The sequence below is a fragment of the Spinacia oleracea genome, chromosome 3 (assembly GCF_020520425.1).
Source record: "Spinacia oleracea cultivar Varoflay chromosome 3, BTI_SOV_V1, whole genome shotgun sequence".
In the NCBI taxonomy this organism is placed as follows: Eukaryota; Viridiplantae; Streptophyta; class Magnoliopsida; order Caryophyllales; family Amaranthaceae; genus Spinacia; species Spinacia oleracea.
The window spans coordinates 38,055,831-38,069,485 of NC_079489.1; the positions used below are offsets into that span (position 1 = coordinate 38,055,831).

The following is a 13,655-nucleotide window of genomic DNA, read 5'->3' on the forward strand; positions in this document are numbered from 1 at the left end:
AAATAAGATGACCAAGTACCACTCCTTCATTGACCATAAAGTGGCACTTTTCCCAGTTCAATACCAAATTCACCTCAGAACAACGTTTAAGCACTTTAGAAAGATTATGCAAACATACATCAAAGTCAGAACCATAAACACTAAAATCATCCATAAATACCTCCATGATATCCTCGATGAAGTCAGAAAAAATGGCCATCATACACCTTTGAAATGTAGCAGGGGCGTTGCACAAGCCAAACGGCATTCTGCGGTATGCAAAAGTTCCATATGGACAGGTGAACGTCGTCTTCTCCTGGTCATCCGGGTGAATGGGAATCTGAAAGAAACCTGAATATCCATCCAAATAACAGAAAAAGTTGTGTTTTGCTAATCTTTCTAGCATCTGGTCAATAAAGGGGAGGGGAAAGTGATCCTTCAGGGTGGCCGTATTCAACATTCTATAATCTATACACATACGCCAACCTGTGACAACACGAGTAGGGATAAGCTCATCCTTATCATTCTTAATGACCGTTGTCCCCCCCTTCTTAGGAACGACTTGCACCGGGCTCACCCATTTAGAATCTGAAATGGGATAGATGATGCCCGCATCAAGTAGTTTCACTACCTCTTTTCTCACCACATCTTGCATATTAAGATTCAAACGACGTTGTGGTTGGATGCGAGGGCGGTGATCTGCTTCCAAATTAATTCTATGCATACAAAAGTCAGGACTAATGCCCTTGAGATCGTCAATGCTATACCCGATTGCCTTTTTGTGCATACGGAGCACGGTCAGAAGCTTAGAAAGCTGGCTATCATCGAGTGCAGCATTAATGATCACAGGAAAATCCTCATTATCATCAAGAAATGCATATTTAAGGTGGGATGGTAACGGTTTTAGTTCTACTTTCGTTACCTGTGGCTCGGAAATAGAGCAAACAGTTTCTAATACCTCAAAACCATCGACCTTCTCAGCTTCACTTCCATCTAAATCCGAGATCAAGGAATCAATCTCACAATCTCCTTCTCCTTTTCGGGCCTCCAAGGTGAGAGTCGCCAGCAATAGATCATCATACAACATTCTAGGAATGTTGTCTAGAGAAATTTCTTCTGCAATATCAATCCTGCAACAAGTATTCTCAAGCATAGGAGACTTGACAGCATTGGTTAGATTAAAAGTAACAGTATCATCACCAACACTCAAAGTAAGAGACCCAGACTTGACATCAATGACAGCACCTGCAGTACATAAAAATGGCCTACCCAAAATTATGGGAATTTGACTATCCTCCTCCATATCTAGCACTACAAAATCAACAGGAATGTAGAATTTCCCCACCCGGACAGGGACATCCTCCAAAATACCCAAGGGATACTTTATAGAACGATCTGCCATTTGCAACGTGATTTGTGTGCATTTTAGTTTTCCCATATTCAACCTATTACAGACAGAAAGGGGCATGACAGACACACTTGCACCTAAATCACACAATGCTTTATCAATGAACAATGCACCTACATGACAGGGGATGGAAAAACTACCCGGATCCTTAAGTTTGGGTGGAGACTTATTTTGCAATATCGCACTACACTCTTCAGTTAGAGCGACTCTCTCCACACCACCATAATCCCTTTTCTTAGTGATCATCTCTTTCAAAAATTTTGCATAAACAGGAACTTGAGATATTAAATCAGTAAAAGGGACCGTTACCTCAAGATTCTTGACCATTGCCAAGAACTTACCAAGCTGTTGATCAACCTTAGTTTTCTGCATCCGGTGAGGGAAAGGTAACTTAGGCACAATAGGGAGAGAATCAGAATTCTTCTCTTTTCCCTTATTTGCACCAACATCATCAGCATTACCAACTTCCAGGACTTGAGGCTCTGCATCAATTGCTTTCCCTGGTCCATCTGTGTTCTCCTTAGCAAGAGTTGCATCATCAGTGGGCATCGGGGGTCCATTATATTTAGTGCCACTTCTAAGAGTGATAGCATTGGCACTTTCTCTGTTCTGGGGCGGAGTAGGTTGCCCTGGTAGTGTACCCGGTTGCCTTTGAGATAGAGTGTCAGCAAGTTGAGCAACTTGATTCTCCAACATTCTATTCTGATTCTTCAACTCTTTGATGCTCTCATCATGGTTCTTTTGAGCTATCTCTGCGGTCTTCTGCATATTTGCAATGAGCTTATACAGATCACCCATGTTAGGCTCTGGAGTAGCACTGCTCTGAGGGGGTTGTTGATATCCTTGATGCGGGGGCCTATTAAACCCCGGGGGAGCATTATGTGAGGCTCCTTGTTGAAATGGAGGCCTAGCAACATGTGGTTGAGGTGGATGGAACTGTGGTTGCGACCATTGTTGCTGGGGTTGAGGATTCTGAACATTGTTTCCCCGATATGAGAAATTTGGATGATTCCTCCAACCCGGATTAAATGAATTGGAGTATGGGTCATTGGGTTGTCTCTGTTGAAAAGCATTCACTTGCTCCAATTGCGTAGTATCCTGTAAACTATAAGAGCACTCATGACCAAAGTGACCTTGGATTCCACATACTTCGCAGTAAGAAGTTGTCACTGGAGCTACACTAGACATAGCATTAATACTCATTGGGGGAGTACTAGACTGAGGAGCCTTCAAAGAATCGATCTTCAGGTTCAAGGCTGCCACTTGTGAGGACAATAGAGCATAAGCATCGACATCCAATTTTCCTTTCTTAGATGTGGATCTGGTGGTGCTGTAATGGTTGGCAGCTAAATTGGCAAGAAAATCATAACCTGCATCCACTTCTTTGTCAAGAAAAACACCCCCAGCAGCAGAATCAACCGTGTTCTTTGTTTCATCTTGCAAACCATGGTAGAAAATCTGAACCAAGAACCATTTTTCAATGTTGTGATGCGGACACGACCGCTGCAAAGCCTTAAATCTATCCCAGGCTTCTCGAAGTGATTCACCAGGTTCTTGAGTGAATGTAGTCAACTTATGCCTTATTTCAGCAGTCTTGGTGGGTGGAAAGAATTCTTCTAGAAAGGCCTGTGAAATAGCACTCCACTCTGTCTCCTTGACATCATTCAACCATGTTTGAGCCTTATCACGAAGGCTAAAACCAAACAACATGACTTTCAATTGGTCTTGAGTGACCCCTTGATGCTTGATAGTACCACACAGTTGGTTGAACCTCTGCAAATGGTTGGTGGGTTCCTCAGATGGATGGCCACCAAATTGACTTTGTGAGACCATGGAGATTAGAGCGGGCTTGATCTCAAAGTTGACTGCATCAATAGTTGGCATTGTGAGCCCAGTCGGAACACTATTCGAGGAAGGAACCCCATATGATTTCAGGGATTTAGACATCGTGTGACTCGGTGGAGTCTGTGAGTCTTGGGACCCTGACTGCTTCTTCTTTTTCTGTTGCTTTTTTAGTTGACGAAGGGTCTTTCCAAGATCGGGATCGGGAGGAACCAAGGTACCCGTTCTGGCAGACCTGGGCATAAACAACAACGAAAGAAAACGCAGTGAGATTTGCCTCAATTGGAACTGAGAGTTCCAATGAGACAATGGAAACAGTTCAAATAATCAAACTAAAACTAATAGAATCTAGCCATCTCCCCGGCAATGGCGCCAAAAACTTGATGAGTTAAAAAGTGATACCGCAAGTGCACGGTGTCTGTTGTTAGCAGATACTTAGCAAATACGGGTCGATCCCACAGGGAGACAAGTTCTATTAGTTTTTGCCCAATTATACGAACTATTTCAATAACGAAAGTTGAGTTGAGTATTAACTACTAAAGCTAAAACAATAATAAAAATGCGTAATTTATCAATGAATTAAAGGTCTAGGGCGTCTGTTCGGTTCACCATGCTTATACCAATCCAAGAACATAAATCAATTCGGAAATGAATAAACTAAGCCGAGTAATTAAAGTACATGCTAAGCCTACGGTCGGGTCTTAACACTTTCAATTCAACATATGCAGTACGGTCGCTAACATAATCAGAATTGCCAATTGCACTAAGCCTCTAAAAATACGATCTTTCGATTCTAATTCCTATTAGCTAGATAATCAATTCATGAAATTGGCCGATAACATGAATCAACAATTAAAACAAATCAATCGGAATACTCAAGCAATAATCTATAAATTAACAAACTTTATGCATAATAATCATGGTATAAACATGGTTTCCCTTACTTAGCCCTAGAATACGACTACTCGCTCATAATTGAATTAACAAACATGATAGAAATAATAAACATGAATTTCATAATCAAAGGAAAATTTAAACTAAGGAACGAAAACAATAAGAAAGAATAAAAGCAAAAGAAATTATTGAATTACCTCTAGATTGATGAATTGAAAATTGAAAGCTAGGGTTCCACAATGGAAAAAGGGAAGAATAGAAAACCAAAAAAACTGGCGTTCAAGTGTTCTTCCTATTGAAAAACGTGAAAAGAAATTAAAGCCTAAGGGAATACATTAATTCCCTTGAGGTATTTTAGTGTTTCCTAAATTCTAAACAAAAAAGGAAAATAACAATTACATAGGCTATGATTTAATTGGACGATCACCAAGATGAAAGCATGAACCCGCGTGTGGAAGTAGTTGGGCGGAGAAACCAGCGGGCCCGCTGGTGGGTCGCTGGTTTTCGCGCCCAAGGGGAAGATTGGGCCATCGTTTTGGGCTTCGGGCGAATCGGATAGTCGAGCCATCTTGTTTATGTCATAACTCTTGTTCTACAATGCCTATAAGGACGTGTGACCTGTCGTTGGAAAGCTCTTGAAGTCTACTTTCTAGGCCAATAAAAATCGCCTCATTCCGACATGTATAACTTGAGATATCATCAAAAGAGTGAACGCTTGTCCGTTTTGATGCTTAGAAAAATAGCGTTTAGCTTCGTTATTGACTCAAAATTATCCCTAGAGATATGCAATGATCCTCGAGTCAACATTCCATCCGTTCATCATCCAAATCAACTCATAACACTCCGAAAGCATCCAAATGACCGTAAAATCACCTGAAACATTAAGAAAACACAAACGGGGCGTAATAGAGTATGACAACGATAACTTATGCAAATGTGATCCTAAATGCAACTAAAATGATATAAATGCCTAATAATGCAACCTAAATGCGCCTAAAATACCCTATACAAATATGACTCATCAGACGTACTCCAAATGGCAGATGCGTTCATCAGAAAGGAAGAGTTCAACAAGGCAGCAGCAAGGCTAAGAGGTTCCTCGGATCCGAAAGATAACAGAACAAATCAGAGTAAGCCCGAGGGTAACTCAAGAAAGGGAAAAGAGAAGGTGGGTGCGAGAGAAGCGAGCCCCAAGAAAGATGGGAAGAAGGGTGAATTTCAACCCAAGTACACCAACTACACCCCACTCACCATACCCCGAAGAGAAATCTTCAACCTCCACAAGGACGATGAAAAGTGGAAGCTTCCAGAAAAGCTTAGGTCAAACCCCCGCCACCGCAACAAGAACAAATGGTGTGAATTCCACGATGACTTCGGCCATACCACCGAGGAGTGTAACTCGTTGAAGGACAACATCGAAGACCTCATTCGACGAGGCTACCTCAAGGGTTACCTGCTTGACCATAGGGCGGAAAGAGAAGAAAAAGAAAAAGCAAAATCTGGTAAGCTGCAAGAGCAAGCCCAGAAAAGGGTCCACGAGACCGAAGGGAAAAAGAAAAAACCAATCCTCGTGGTGTTCGGAGGACAAAGATCCAACAACGCCAGCAAGAAGCACTTAAGGGCCCTCTCCCACCGAGTCAACTTCAGCAATGTAGGGGAGAATCAGCCTACCCCCCGAACATGACTTTCACCGCTGATGATTGCATCGGGACCCAGTACAAACATGACGACCCGTTGGTGATCGAAATGGATCTCAACAACCACAACGTCCATAGGGTACTAGTCGATGGAGGGAGCGCTGTCAATATCATCTTCAGGAACTGTTTCGAACAGCTCATCCTCGAAGAGGGAGAAGAGTCACTGACCAAGGTCAGTTACCCATTGATCGGATTCAACGGATCCGCAGCTATCCCCCGAGGAAAGATCACCCTACCCGTTACAATCGGTCAAGGCCTGGCGGCAAGAAACGTCCGAGAGGAATTCTTAGTGATGGACTGCGACTCAGTGTACAACGTCATGATGGGACGGACCATGATCCACAAAATACAAGCAGTCCCATCTACATACCACCAGATGATGATGTATGTCTCGGACGCAGGCTTAGCCGAGCGGATAAAAGGCGACCAAGAGTTGGCAAGGTCAACTTGTCACACGGCCATCCGAAAACCGAAGCTAGGAGACAACCCTGAAGACGAGAATGAAAAAAGCCCTCCTCCAAGCGAAGGAAAAGAGGCCACAAGGAGAAAGGCGGAGTCGAGCAGTCTGGTAAAGCTCGCAGAGGTTGATGCTCGGCCGGAAACCCTCTCCCCCGAATCAGATCAAGAAATGGAGGACATCTCCCTCGAGGATGACTCAGACAGGAATGTCCGAATAGGCAAAGGCCTAGGCTCAGGACTTCGAATAGAGCTGATTCAGTTGCTGAGAGATCACAAAGACATTTTCGCATGGTCAGCAGCTGACATGCCAGGCATAGATCCGAAAATAATCTGTCACAAGCTGGATGTCAGCACTGAAGCTCGACCAATCAAACAGAAAAAAAGAAACTACTCTTCGGAGAAGAACAAAGCTATCGCCGGAGAGGTGAAGAAATTGCAAGAGGCAGGCTTCATCGAGCCTTGCATGTACCCCAAATGGTTGGCCAATGTGGTCATGGTCAAGAAAGTGAATGGCTCATGGCGCATATGTGTCGATTTCACAAATCTGAACCGAGCCTGCCCAAAAGATTGCTATCCCCTCCCGAGGATAGATCAGGTGGTAGACTCTACCAGTGGCCACGCATTGCTGAGATTCATGGACGCATTTTCAGGGTACCATCAAGTATTCATGCACCCCGACGATAGAGCGAAGACCGCCTACATCACGAGCGCGGGAGTGTTCAACTACAGAATGATGCCCTTCGGATTGAAAAATGCCAGAGCCACCTACCAAAGACTAGTTGATCACGTCTTCGCCGATCAAAAGGGAAGGAACGTCGAGGTTTATGTGGACGATTCCATAGTAAAAAGCGTGAAGGAAGAGGATCACATCAAAGACCTGGCCGAAACCTTCGCCAACCTGAGGAAATACAACATGAAACTGAACCCGAAGAAGTGTGTCTTCGGGGTAAAGTCAGGGAAGTTCCTCGGATTCATGGTGAGCGAAAGGGGAATAGACGCGAACCCCGACAAGGTTCGGGCTGCGCTAGATCTACCCGAACCGAAGACAAAAAGAGACGTGCAAAGGCTAACGGGCAGGTTAGCCGCACTGTCAAGATTCATATCGAAAGCTTCGGATAAAGGGGCACCCTTCTTCAAAGCTCTCAAACCCAAGACCCTCCCAGGAGGAGAAGCATAATTCATCAAAAAGAAAGGCGTCCCGAGGAAAGTGGACCCCGAGCTGACATGGGAACAAGAGCAAAGAGACGCATTCCGACATCTCAGGGCTCACCAAGCTCAACTACCAACGCTAGCCAGGCCCAAAGAGGGGGAAACTCTGTACTTATACGTCGCAATCAGCCCCGGGACCGTAAGCGCAGTGCTCCTCCGTGAAGAAGAAAAGAAGCAACAGCCAATCTACTTTACCAGCCGAATCCTGACGGATGCCGAAACTCGGTATCCACTCATTGAGAAGGTAGCATACGCAGTTGTAGTAGCAGCTCGAAAATTAAGGCCCTATTTTGACTCCCATCAAATAGTGGTGCTAACTGACCAGCCACTGGAGAAAGTGCTAGACAAGATAGAAAGGTCGGGAAGATTGGCTGCTTGGGCTTTCGAGTTGTCTGAGTTCGGAATCAAGTATCAGCCGAGGACGGCCATCAAATCACAGGCACTCGCAGACTTCTTGGCCGAATGCTCATATCAAGAGGTGCTAGATGACACCAAGAGAACATGGGAGGTCTACACTAACGGATCTTCCACAGTGAACGGCTCGGGAGCCGGAGTAGTGCTGATACCCCCAGTGGGAAAAAGCATAGAGTACGCCCTAAAGTTCGGTTTCAAAGCAACCAACAATGAGGCCGAATACGAGGCAGCAATCGCAGGGATAGAGTTGTGCTTATCTCTTGAAGCCTAACATGTTTGTCTCAAGACTGATTCTAAGCTCGTAGCCAACCAGATCCGAGGGGAGTACGAGGCCAAATGGCCAAGCATGACAGCTTACCTAGCAAAAATCAAATCCTTAACGTCAAAGTTGAGATCCTTTGAAGTCATACTCATTCCCCGAGGTCAAAACACACAAGCAGATGCGCTGTCCAAACTTGCAAGCTCAACGCTCTCTGACCTAAACAGGTCAGTCCATGTGGAAGTACACCAAGAAAGGAGCATCGACATGCCACCCCCTACAGTTTGCAATGTACGTCCCGAGCCAAGTTGGATGGACGTAGTCATTGCATACAAAGAGAGGGGAGAACTTCCCGAAGACAAGCTGCAAGCAAGGAAGCTGAAAAGGTTCAACCGGTGGTTCATCATTGACGCCAACGGAGAGCTCATGAGAAAGTCATTCTCAGCCCCACTGCTGAAATGTGTAGGCCCAACCGATGCAGATTATATCCTAAGGGAAATCCACCTCGGCATATGGGGAAATCATATTGGAGGCAGGGCACTGGCACACAAGGCACTAAGGGCCGGATTTTGGTGGCCCACCATGGTTTCCGAAGCAAAGGCGCTGACAAGAAAATGCGAGAAGTGCCAAAAGTTCGCACCTGCAATCCACCAGCCAGCCCAAACCCTGCAAGCAACACTCTACCCCTTACCATTTGCACAATGGGGTTTGGATATCATTGGTCCATTCCCTTCGGCGGTGAATCAGAAGAAGTGGCTGATTGTGGGGGTTGACTACTTCAGTAAGTGGATTGAGGCCGAAGCAGTCTCTTCCATCACAGAGCAGCAGGTCCGCAAGTTCATTTGGCAAAATATCATCACAAGGTTCGGAATACCGAGGCTACTGGTCTTCGACCATGGGAAGCAATTTGACAACACACCACTGCAAAGATGGTGCAAACAGTTCGGTATCCACCTCGCCTACTCAGCAGTGTGCCATCCTCAGAGCAACGGCCAAGCCGAAGCCGCAAACAAGCTCATCCTTAATGCACTCAAGAAGAGAGTCGAGGACGAAAAAAGCAAATGGCTAGAAGAGCTCCCAGGAACACTCTGGTCCCTTCGGACCACCGAAAAGGAAGCCACAGGACAAACTCCCTTCCACCTGGTTTACGGTTCCGAGGTTGTCATCCCTGTAGAGATCGGAACAGAAAGCTTAAGGGTCTAGGCATACAATAGGTATGATGGAGTCCATGGTCAAAGCAACGACCAACTTCTGTCCGAATCATTGGATCTACTAGATGAAGCTCGGGACGAGGCCAGAACTCTGAACGCAGCGTATCAGCAAAGAGTCAGCAAGCACTAAAACCGAAGAGTCAATGCCAGACCTCTAAAGGTCGGCGACCTAGTGCTCAGAAACGCTGCTGCAGTTCAGAAAGGAAAGATCCATGGGAAACTCTCGGCAACATGGGAAGGACCATACATCATCCACTCTGAAAAGAGGACTGGCACCTTTATGCTTAAACAATTAGATGGAACAATCTTGAAGAACCATTGGAATGCCGATGTTCTCAAGAAATATTTTGTATGATCTAACTTCCTTCCTTTTGTAATCCAAGTAAGTCGTTTAATGAGAAGAGGAAAGCCACTGGCACCATGTGTTTCATTAAACATACCCTTGTCTTTTTATTCAATCACTATGTCTTTATGCATGCAACTTCGGATCTGATCAATTCGAAGCTAAAATAAACCCGAAGTAGCCATTTCCTGGGGTCAAAAGGCCCAAGAAATAGCTAATTCGAAACAACCCGCAAGGTACCGTCCAGAATCCTCGGATTCGCGATACCCAGGGATATTCCGTTCGCAAAAAAGCCCCGAACAGTTAAAAGAGTTCGACTCAGATCCATGGATCCCCGAAACTCATAATAGTCAGGCTTGCGATTTCTTGCCCAGGTTTCCGAACCACAAGAAGTCGGAAGAACGGAAGTAGACATAAGAGCTCAAAAGCAGACTCAACAGATCCACGGATCTGAAGAGCTCAGTAGCAGACTCTAATGTCTACAAACATCAAAAGAGCTCAAAAGCAGACTCAACAGATCCACGGATCTGAAGAGCTCAGAAGCAGACTCTAAGTACGCCTACATACGTTGAAAAGCTCAAAAGCAGACTTAAAATAGATCCACGGATCTGAAAAGCTCAGAAGCAGACTAAATACGTCAGGAGTTAAAAAGCTCAGAGTAGCTTCCTAACAGACCTTCAAATCTGAGAAGCTCGGAAGCGAAACTCCAGGGAAAAAGACAAGTCCAAAGCTAAAGAATCCACCCGCAGAACCTAAGCAAAACTCGAAACGAGTCTTGGAAAATCTACGGATCAGGAGAATTCGCAAACAAGGAAACAACTTAGCGAGATGGTGGACTCAAAAGCGAGAAACAGATACTTCGGAAGTGGTAGAAAAGAGAGAGAAGAAGCAGTCAATTAACAAACAATCATTTTTATTCAATATTTGGGGGGAAAGTACAAGCACATCAGTCAACTCGACACGTACCCGAGGACCCTCAAAAATTGAAATAATGAACAAGTTAAATCGGCAGCCATCAACAGATTAAAAGTCTCACGAACCCTCTTAATCCCACGACCTTCGGAGGGCCCACCTTCAGCAAGCTGGAGAGGCGAAGGCTGCTCGGCACCTTCGGCGGCAGAAGTTAGGTTCTCCGCAGCCTCAGAATCAGAAATCTCCACCACTACCCTAGGCGGAGTCTGAGGATCCTCTCCCATCTCAGCAGCAGCAGCTTCCTCAGAAGCAATACCCTCAGTGGGAACCATAGGAATATCCACCTCAGCTCCCTCTAACTCGTGGGTAATGTCCTCAACGAACACTTCCTTTGGAGTCAAGGGCTTCAACGGCGAAGGAACATCAGTCTCCTTGGCCAAAGGCTGATCCACAGGATCATTAGCCACCAGCACGGCGACGCTTTTCAACCTTTGGCCAGGGAGGGGAATGAAGAGACGCAGATTCTCGTGGAGAACCATCTCCTTCTCCTGCCGTGCAAGGTACCGCTCTCCTGCTTCAGCGAGGCTTGGATCCGAGGCAACAACCTGTTGAACCTTTTCCTTAGTCAAAAAAGGCCGTTGGCTCAGAAACTCAAGAACCTCGGGGGAGGGAGTTACCTTGGAAGACTTCTTCTTCTTCTTCTTTGGGCTCGCCCCCGAAGCAGACTTCTTCTTCTGAGAAGCTTCTTCCTCGGAAGATTTTCGCTTTTTCAACCTCTGCGGCTCCTAGAAAGGATAGGAGTGAGAAAGCAGGCAAAAAATAGAACAAGGAAGATGGAGAAAGAACAACGCTTACCTCTGAAAGGTTAAAAGAAGGAGGAGAGGAAGCAGACGAAACAACGGGAGCAGCAACTGTCACCTCGGGACCCTGCAACCAAAGGAGAGAGATCAATCTCTACCCCAGCAGTAAACACCTCATACCCAAAAAGGTAAAACAAGAATGTTACCGGATCATAAGTAGTTACCAGCTCAGGCAGAACAGTCTGTCTCGGAATGGCTTCTCCAGGGCAGTCGGCAGACCAAGGGTCGGCTCGGACGTCCTCAAGATGGGCCAAGGCGTGATCCGAGAACTTGTAAGTATCTAGCCTCGGCTGCCGAGGGTTGGACGCCTTGAAATCGTAAGGAGGGCAACTCTCAAGAACCTCGCCTTCCAAGGAGTACCCCAATTTCTGAGGGTCAATAGCAGCCTCGCCGTAAGCTACAACAAAACAAGAGAGAGTCAGATACAGGCAAAGCCAAGGAGAGGCAAATACCTCAGCTGAAGCACGATCTCAGCACAAGAAATCTCACCCCTATCATAGATCGGACTGAGACCGGCAGCAGCGAGGAGAGCCTCCTGAGTGATATAATGGAAGTTAGGAAGCCAGTGCAAAGGCTCCCTAGTCGTTTTCGCTCGGAACCACTCCAGAAGAGCAACATGATCCGGATTCCTCAGATCGACCGGGCCAACCCTAGACATCTCCGGATCCACCCTGACAAACCACCTCGGTGGCGCATAATAATGGGGATGCTTCGGATCCACGGGTACCCGCACTAGAAGCCATTGCTTCTTCCAGTTATGAACCGAAGACACATAAGGGAACGCAGTCAGATACTGCGAATCGCTCTTCTGAAGTCGCTTGTTGGTAATGGTCCACCAACCATGTTGGGCATTCTGATTCCTCCCGAGCTCATGTATCTCCTTGAAAACCTCGAGAGACGGGGGATAACCCAGAAAGTCGCATGTCCAGCGATAAGAAATGATATGGCGCATCGACTTCGGCGTCAACTGCGCCAAAGAAATGTTATACTCCTCCAACACTCGGGAGACGAACGGATCTAGAGGAAATCGAAGCCCGTAATCAAAGTGGTGGAGATACACAGCAATCAAGCCCGGGGGCGGCCTCGTCACCCGAGCGTGCTTCTGAAGCGGAAGCTCACACCAGTAGCCCAAGGCATACTGAATGCCATAAAGATCTTCGGCGAGCCGATGATAATGTCCTCGGCGAGCCTCAACCAACCACTCCCCATCAACGGTCGTGCCATCAGGACCAGCAATCTCACTCGGATCATCAAAGAGAGCCGCAAGTTTACCCTGAGGATCCGCCTCTTCCCACCGCCTCGGGAAGAAAGGGCGAATGGGAAAAAGGCCAGTAGCGCCGGTTCCGTGACTCGGCCCAGCGCGAGCCCCACTCCTTGAGCGCTCTTCAGCCTCAAAAGAGGTCTTCGCCGATCTATCCTCGGAGCCACTAGACGAGGATACCACACCCGTCTTCGTTTTCCACCTTCCCCCAGCCATGGCAAAAACTCCAAAGAAAGAGTGCCGAAATACGAAGAACCGGAGAATAAAAAAGAGAAAACGAGAAACAAATTACCTTCCTCGGAGCGGAAATCGCCTACAAGTCGAACGGAACAAAGACCCGAAGCTGATTCTTGGCAAATTCGCGAAGATCTGAAAGAAACTCACAAGAAAAACCACCGGAATTCTGGAGGATTTGAGAAAGATTATTGCGAATAAAGTTTTGAACAAAAGGGTTGGGTCGAGTATTTATAGGCCACCACCCACTGAAACCGCCTAACTTCCACTTTGTTCTGGGCCGTTCGATCAACGCCATTCATGAAGCATCCATGTGACACCTGCCCCACTGATGCATGGTTCCAACGCCCTTTTTGAAAAAAAGAGAGGGAAAACTTTCCAACTTCTGACACATAGAAACCCGCCCATTTATTCCTAAATGGACCGGGTCTGGGGGGCATGTTGTTTGGGCTCCCAATTGACTATCAATTGGGCCACTAAGTCCAAAGCCCAATGGCTCAATATAACAGCATCAAACCCACAAGCACTACCTTCCAAAAGGCTATTCAGCCATCAATCAAGGCCCAAGGCCCACTTGCAATAAATGACCTAAGGGATTTATTGTACAAACACTATAAATAAGCCGTCATGGCTCACATACCAAGGTACGTCCATTTCACGCCTTAAAACTACT

The 13,655-nt window shown here is 46.2% G+C and overlaps 1 non-coding gene across 1 annotated transcript; it reads left to right on the plus strand.

Annotated features, from left to right (window-relative positions):
* Nucleotides 1-2,867: 2,867 nt before the first annotated feature.
* Nucleotides 2,868-2,973, plus strand: LOC130471142 (small nucleolar RNA R71). The gene has a single exon (XR_008931807.1). It is a non-coding gene; the product is annotated as a small nucleolar RNA R71 (small nucleolar RNA).
* The last annotated feature ends 10,682 nt before the right edge of the window (nt 2,974-13,655 follow it).